General features: G+C 41.2%; 1 pseudogene across 1 annotated transcript; it reads right to left on the bottom strand.

Moving 5' to 3' along the window:
• Positions 1–1,002: 1,002 nt before the first annotated feature.
• Positions 1,003–1,676, bottom strand: LOC309817926 (charged multivesicular body protein 4b-like; annotated as a pseudogene). Its single transcript has one exon. The product of its transcript is annotated as a charged multivesicular body protein 4b-like (transcript).
• Positions 1,677–7,601: the final 5,925 nt, after the last annotated feature.

Raw genomic sequence — 7,601 nt, 5'->3', positions numbered from 1 at the left:
GTTGCTCCGTGGCATGTGGGATCTTCCTGGATCAGGGCTTGAACCCATGTCCTCTGCATTGGCAGGAGGATTCTCAACCACTGCGCCACCAGGGAAGCCCCATAAATGGAGAACTTTAATGACATTTACAATAGTTTGTTGTTATTGTATAGAAATGCAATTAATTTGGGTATATTGATCTATATTTAGCAACCTTGTTGAAATTTTATATTTGTCTTAGTTTTTTTGAACCAATCTTATTGTCTTTCAATAATGACAGCTTCATTTTTTTCTTTCCAATTCTTATACCTTTCATTTTCTTCTCCTTGTCTTACCATGCTAGCTAGAGCCATCTTTACAACGTTGAATAGAAATAGTGATGGTGAACATGTTTGCAGTATTCCTGATTTTAAAAGGAATGCTTACAATGTTTCATCATTGAATATGATGTTTGCTGTAGGTACATGAGGTTAAGTTTGCTGATCTTTCTGGTTTGTTAAGAGTTTTTGGTTTTGTTTACTTTGTTTTGCAATTAACTGATGGGGGTTGAATTTTATCAAATATTTTTTGTACATCTAGTGGGACCGTTGTATGATTTTTTTTTTAATCCTTTAATCTATGCTTTTCTTTTTATCATATTACATTTGCCTGCTTTTGGTGTCAAAAGTGAAGGAAGTACCAGCTTCACAAAACAAGTCGGGGAGTTTCTCCTCTTCCTTTTTTTTTAGATCAGTTTTTTTTTTTTTTTTTTGGATTTGCAAATACAGTTTATTTTACAGAAATTCAACATTATAAACAGCAGGCACTTCCCAGCCCCCTACCCTCCTCCCCGCAACCCGTACCTCTGGGTGCAGACCATGCTATGCAGAGTGAGCAGTGATGCAGCCGTATTGCTTTGGAGGGAGATTCGAGAGCGATGGAACCTGCCTGCACCACGGCCTGCCTGCCCCACACACGCACAGGCCTGCCCGCCTCGCACGCAGGCCACCAGACTCTGTCTGGGAGCAGCCTGCACTGGACCAGTTAAATGGATCCAGCCCAGGTCTCCAGTTCCTTCATGTCATCGTCTTCCTCTTCCTTCTTCTTAGTGGGTTTTGATGGTAGGGATATAGAGGGAACATTTGGTAGAGGGACTGTTTCCGGTCCACTGATTTCCAGCAAATTCTTGTCTAGTTCCTCCTGTTCTAGTTCTTCTAATTCTGCCATGAGCTCATCCTCGTCAAACTCTTCTCCAAACCCTACAGGTTTTGAAATAGCTGTTGAAATCTCTTCTGCAAGTTCCTGCTGGTCAGCAAAGTCCTGCATTAACTCATCAACTTTATCGATGTCCATGTTGTCGTGGGCAGCCTTCATGGCTTTGGAGGCATAGTCCATGTTCTTGAGTACCTCGGTGTTGGTGTTAGCATTCTCCAGGGCCTCTCGCTGGAATTCGATGGTTTACAGTGTGCCGTCGATCTGTGCCAGCTGCTTTTCATACCTCTTCTTGCGCTTCAGTGCCTGGCGGGCAGCGCGCTGTTTCTGGTGCCGTACTTCTTGGCGGCTGTCAGCTCCTGCTCGATCTTCTTCTCCAGGAATTCCTGCTTCTTACTTAGCATCTCCTCCGTGTCCCGAAGCCTCTGGATGGCCCTCTGGGGGGTCCGGCCGCCCTTGCCGGCCTTACCCGCTCCAGCCCCGAACAGCTTCGCGAACACCGACATGGTTGCTGCTCGCCGCGCCGGCCTGCGCCGCCTGCTCCGGCTCGGCTCGGCTCGGCTCCGCTTTGGCGCCCTCTCCCCGCTCCCCGCAGCCGCAGGCCTCTCCGCCATCTCCGCCCTAGATCAGTTTTTATAAGATAGAGTTTATGTTTTGAAGGCTTGATAGGATTTTGTAAAAGTGTCTGAGCCTGGTATTTCTGTTTTCTTGTTTTGTGGATAGATTTTTCACAACTGATCCAATTTTTTTTTTTTGGTACGCGGGCCTCTCACTGTTGTGGCCTCTCCCGTTGCGGAGCACAGGCTCCGAACGCGCAGGCTCAGCGGCCATGGCTCACGGGCCCAGCCGCTCTGCGGCATGTGGGATCTTCCTGGACCGGGGCACGAACCCGTGTCCCCTGCATCGGCAGGTGGACTCTCAACCACTGCGCCACCAGTTAAGCACCAATTTTTTTTTTTTTTTTTTTTTTTTAGTGTTATGGTCTTTAGCTTTCTATTTCTTCTTATATTAGCTTTGATAGGTTTTTGTTTTCAGAATAAAAATTCCATTTTATTTATGTTTCCAAATTTGTTGGCATGAAACTATTCACAGTATTCTCTCATAATTTATAAAATCTCTTATTTATCTGTACTTATATTCTTTTTCTCATTAGGTTGTGTTTTTTTATGACTTCTTAGTTTTACTTAGAGACATTTGCCAGTCTTTTCAAAAGATAGCTTTTATTTTTCTTGATCATCTACTTTTTTATCATTGCAAATTTCTTAATTTCTACTCTTATATTTATTAAGGATGATTTAGTTGCATTATGCGAGTTTTTTTTTTTTTAATTGTGATCTGCTTCTAAACACATTCTAATTCCATTGTGATTTCTTCTTTAACTCATGGGTTACCACAAAGTGTGCTTTTAAATTTAAAGATCCCAGGGAGTTTTTCTGTTATTATTTTTAAATTTTATTTGATTGTGGTCAGAAAACATGGTCAGTGAGATATTGATTTTTTGATATTTTTTTGTGGCCTAATACATGGTCAATTTACATAAATGTTCCATGCGGGCTTGTAAAGAAAGTGTGTTCTTTAATTGTTGGGGCATAATTCTCTACATGTTTATAAATCATTATTAATGATGCCATTCAAATCATAAATGATCTTTCTAAATTTTTAGTTTGCTTGATAATTATGGAAAGATGAGTATTTAAATCTTCTGTGATTATGAATTGATCAAATTCTTCTTGCTATTCTGTAAATTTTTGCTTTATTTGGAGGGTATATTACTGGGTACAACTTATAATTGTTATGTTGGTAATTTTTTACTTTTATCATCTATTCTTTTTTTTTAAATTTTTTTAAAAATTAATTAATTTATTTATTTTTGGCTGCGTTAGGTCTTTGTTGCTGCGCGCAGGCTCAGTAGTTGTGGCGTATGGGCTTAGTTGCTCCACAGCATGTGGGATTTTCCCGGACCAGGGCTCGAACCCATGTACTGTGCATTGGCAGGCAGATTCTTAACCACGGTGCCACCAGGGAAGTCCCTAGCTTCTATTCTTTTTTTTTTTTTTTTTTTTTTTTTTGCGTTACGCGGGCCTCTCACTGCCGTGACCTCTCCCGTTGCGGAGCACAGGCTCCAGACGCGCAGGCTCAGCGGCCATGGCTCACGGGCCCAGCCGCTCCGCGGCATGTGGGATCCTCCCAGACCGGGGCACGAACCCACGTCCCCTGCATCGGCAGGCGGACTCTCAACCACTGCGCCACCAGGGAAGCCCCCTAGCTTCTATTCTTAACTTTTATTCCTTTTGCTTAAAGGTCTATTTTATGTAATATTAATATACATATGCCAGCCTTCTTTTAGTTATTATTTGTCTGATATATCTTTCCTAATCTTTAACTTCTAATGCTTATGGCTTTCTGTTCCATTTGAAAAATAACATGTAGCTGCATTCTTTTTTAAAATCTTATCTAGGATTATTCCTTTAAGTGACAAGTTTGGCCTATTTACATTTTTCATGATACCATATTATTTTGTACTTGCTTTCACTAGTCCTCTTTACACACCCTCTTTCACTTCCAGTTTTCTATTGGAATTGAGTGTTTTAAAAAAAAAAATCTTTCCTCTCTTTAATGGTTTGGAAATTATATGACCTAATTTTATTCTTTTTATAATTATGGTATTATTTATGTATTGCTATGTAACAAATTATCCTAAAACTAGGCAGATTAAAACAGCAATGAATATTTATTACCTCACACAGTTTTGGTGGGTCAGGAATTTGGGCGTGGCTTAACTGGGTGGTTCTGGCTTGGGGTCTCATGAGGACACAGTGAAAATTTAGCTGGGGCTGCAATCATTTGATTGCTTGACTGGAGCTGCAGGATCTGCTTGCAAAAATGACTCACCTGCGTATCTGGTAAGTTGGTGTTGACTGTTGGAGGAAGGTCTCAGTTCCTTGCCACACAGACCACTTCCTAGGGCTGCTTGAGTGTCCTCACAACATGGTGACTGGTTTTCCTCTGAGTAGGTGATCCAAGAGAGAGTAAGGCACAAGCTAATGCCTTTTATGAGCTAGCATTGTGTGTCACATGCCATGTCTTTCACCATATTTTATTAGTCACCAATTAGACCAGTTGGGAAGGGAGACATGAATACAAGGAGGTGCCATTTATTGGGGGCCATCTTGAAAGCTAGTGATAACAATTACCTTAAAAATTTTAACAAGCATGCTCGATTTAACAAAATCTGAAGTTAATTAATGTCACTATGACATCTTGAACAATACATGGATCTTAGAACACTTTCTTTATGATCACCTATTCTTTTCATTATTATTGTTGCTTTTATTGCGTGTGTGTGTGCACACGTGTATGCATGTTTATCAATGTTTGTTTTGATTTGCCCTCCATAGTTAGCAATTAATTTGTTCGCCTTTGTTTCTTGCATTATATTTCGTTCTGGACTGATTTTCCTTTTCTTCTCCTGTACTTTCCCTGAAAAGCCCTTTCAGTGAGAGTCTATGAGTGGTAAATACTTATAGCCTTTATCTTCTTGCTTCTATTCCCAAATTACTGTTTAGTTGTATATAGAATTCTAGGTTGATAGTTATTTTATCTTAGTACTACAGAGACATTATTCCATTTTCTTCTTGTCTCCATTGTTGCTACTGAGTATTCTAAGGTTAGCTATCTTTTTTTTTTTTTTTAAGGTAATCCTTCTTTTCTATGTAAAGCCTTTTAGGATCTCTCTGTCTCTCTCTCTCTCTCTCTCTGTCTCTCTCTGTTTCTCTCTCTCTCTGGTGTTCTGCATTTTCATTACGATATGCTCAGGTATGGATTTATTTTTACTAATCTTACTTGAGACTCATTGTGGTTCTTGAATTTGAGGATTCATGTCTTTTACTAATTTTGAAAATTCTCAGCCCTTCTCTGTTCAAATACTGTATCTCCCTCATTCTCTCTTGTCTGTCCTTCTGGAACTCCTAACATTAAATTGTGGGAAATATGAGAAGTAAAGAAATGTTGAGAAGATCATGAGAAGGCCTAACATTCATCTATTTGTGGTTCATTCTGAGATTTCCCTCAGATTTATTCTTCTAGCTCACTGATTCTCACTTCTTCTGGGTCTAGTCTACTATTTAACAAATTCATTGAATTTTTTTAACAAGTAGGTGAAAATTTTATTTCTAGTGTTTTTTTTTCTCAACTTTACCTATACTTTATTTTTCATAGTACCCTCTTTTTGTGATTTCAGTTCTTTCTCATATGATTTAAAATATACTTATATCACTGCCAGTTCTATTATCTGAATTTCATGGGGGTCAAATGCTGTGGGTTTTTGTTTTCTGTTTCTCTCTCGTGTCTGCTTTACTTGAGAATATAGTATTGTTTATGACGAACTTTGAGTTCATCTCAGTGAGGTATGGTTGGGTTGAGGTACGTCTCCTGAGAGCAGGTGCTTCTGCCCAGGGGCTAAGAGGTGTCACTGGATCGTAGAGGGCTATTTCAAAGGCTGGCTACCACTAGCTGAAAGCACTTTTTAAGTTGATTTCTACATTTTGGGGTTCCCTGGCCTTGTGGTATGAATTCCAAAGGAGGTTATTTTCCCACCTAGAGCTGAGCAAGATTCAGATAAATTTCCTTATTATCTCTCAGTGTCATTGGGTAGATTTTTTCCCCTGGTCCTTCCTTTCACTGAAGATCACAGTCCTGGTTTTATGCCAGGGTCTAAATTTCAACTCCTTACTTCATGCTAGCCCGAAGTCTTGTCTTTAGTTCCTGTTTGGGTGTTAAAAGCCAAGTCTTTGTGTTACAAAGACCTGCACTCTCCCTTTCTTTCTTAGCCACTTATCTACATATTTTAAATATTTGTGTATTTTATGTAGCATTTTAAGGTGTTTGTAGGGGGAGGGATTGCAAGTTAATCTAGTTTTACATCTTACCAGAGTAGTTGGTGCCCACATTACTATTTCAAGAAACAGAAGTCAAATTATCTGCTTGCTCCTGAGGTGCTCTGTACATCTGCCATTCCTCAAGCAGGGAACAGGAAGGCTCCCAGGCAAAACTTGAAAATGATGAAATTCATCTTTAGCACCTTCTCATGCAGAGCTTTCTCTCCTAACTCTCCTGTCCTCTGTAGCACCTCATTTGTCTTTCCTCATTGTGCCCTGTCTTTCCAGGATGCTCCAGGCTTCTTCTGGGACTTGTCATTGCTGTGCTTTTCCCCCGGCTTTTTGTGGAAATGTGCCTCACGAGTATCTCTGCACCGTCCAAAGTGTCCAGGTGACAATTAGCTAATCTGATAAGCTCATTCATGCTAATGTGCTAATGAAAGAGTCCTACAGAAGATGGCTGTCCTTCCCCTACCTCCTAATCCGGGGCCCTTCTTCTCCTGCCAGGTAACATATGTGCATAGCAGCAGTGATCTTCTAGAGAGCGTGACCTGGCTGTAGTGGTCTAACCTGGAGGATTGATGTTAATGGAGTGAGATTTTTAAGTCAGGTAGGAGGGACAGCTGGGTTGAGGCAGGCAGGAGAGGGTGAGAGGCAAAAATGACCCTCAGATCATGACACTTGAGTGTCTACTAATGTGGTGGGTGCATTAACCGTTTGCACACCTAAACTGTAAAGAATAAAGAGGATTTCTTAGAACATCCCTTTGCTAAATCAAAATTATTCTTATTGAAAACTCCTCTACCAGACAAGAACTGGAACTCAGCAGAACCACAAATATATGGGGTTCATCGCTATTCATTCTGATATTTTCATTTTGCTGAGTCTATGCGAAAAGTCTAGACCCCTTGAAGGGGCTGGTCAGGAAAGAGATGGGCCCTTGCATCGGAGGCTGGAACTTGCAGGGCTGGCTGCAGATGAATAGAAAAGGACTGGTAATTTGTTTTCTCTCTCCTTCTGGGCCTCATTCTCTTGGGTTTCAGTCTCTGATGAGTGAGGGTGTCAGCCCTCAGGAAGTGGTGCGGAGATAATGCAGGCTCATGGGGAGCTGCAACAGATCACATCTTTGAGCCAGGGAGATGAAACTGTATATCCATGTTTCACGCATAATTCCTTTTTGTTTCCCTGTGTTTTCACAAAGTAGGTGTTTTGGCCTAGTTGATGCTATACTTTGGGACCCAATGCAGGGGTAGACTCAGTGGCTGTGTGTTTGTTATGGCTAATGGGGAGGACCCCATGTTCGCCAGAACACCATGGTGGCTGTCTTCCTCTGCCTTTCCTGTCCACTCTCCATGCTCTCCTCCCTAGTCCCTCCTGCAGGTTTCTTACAGGCTGGCTCTGCCCGCATTGAAAGTCTTATTTCTCTCGAAGGCCCTCTCCACACAGCTTTGGCTCTGGTTATCTGCTCCTTCCATCCTAGCTCTGGGGTTCTCTTCTCTCCCTTGCAATTTCCTTATGCTCTGCCCAAACCTTTGTAAAGAGTCCCTTTTATTA

This window comes from Grampus griseus (genome assembly GCF_964374135.1).
Source record: "Grampus griseus genome assembly, chromosome: 2".
NCBI classification, from domain to species: Eukaryota; Metazoa; Chordata; class Mammalia; order Artiodactyla; family Delphinidae; genus Grampus; species Grampus griseus.
Note: the sequence above shows the minus strand (reverse complement) of the source record. Positions and strands in the feature narration are given on the sequence as shown.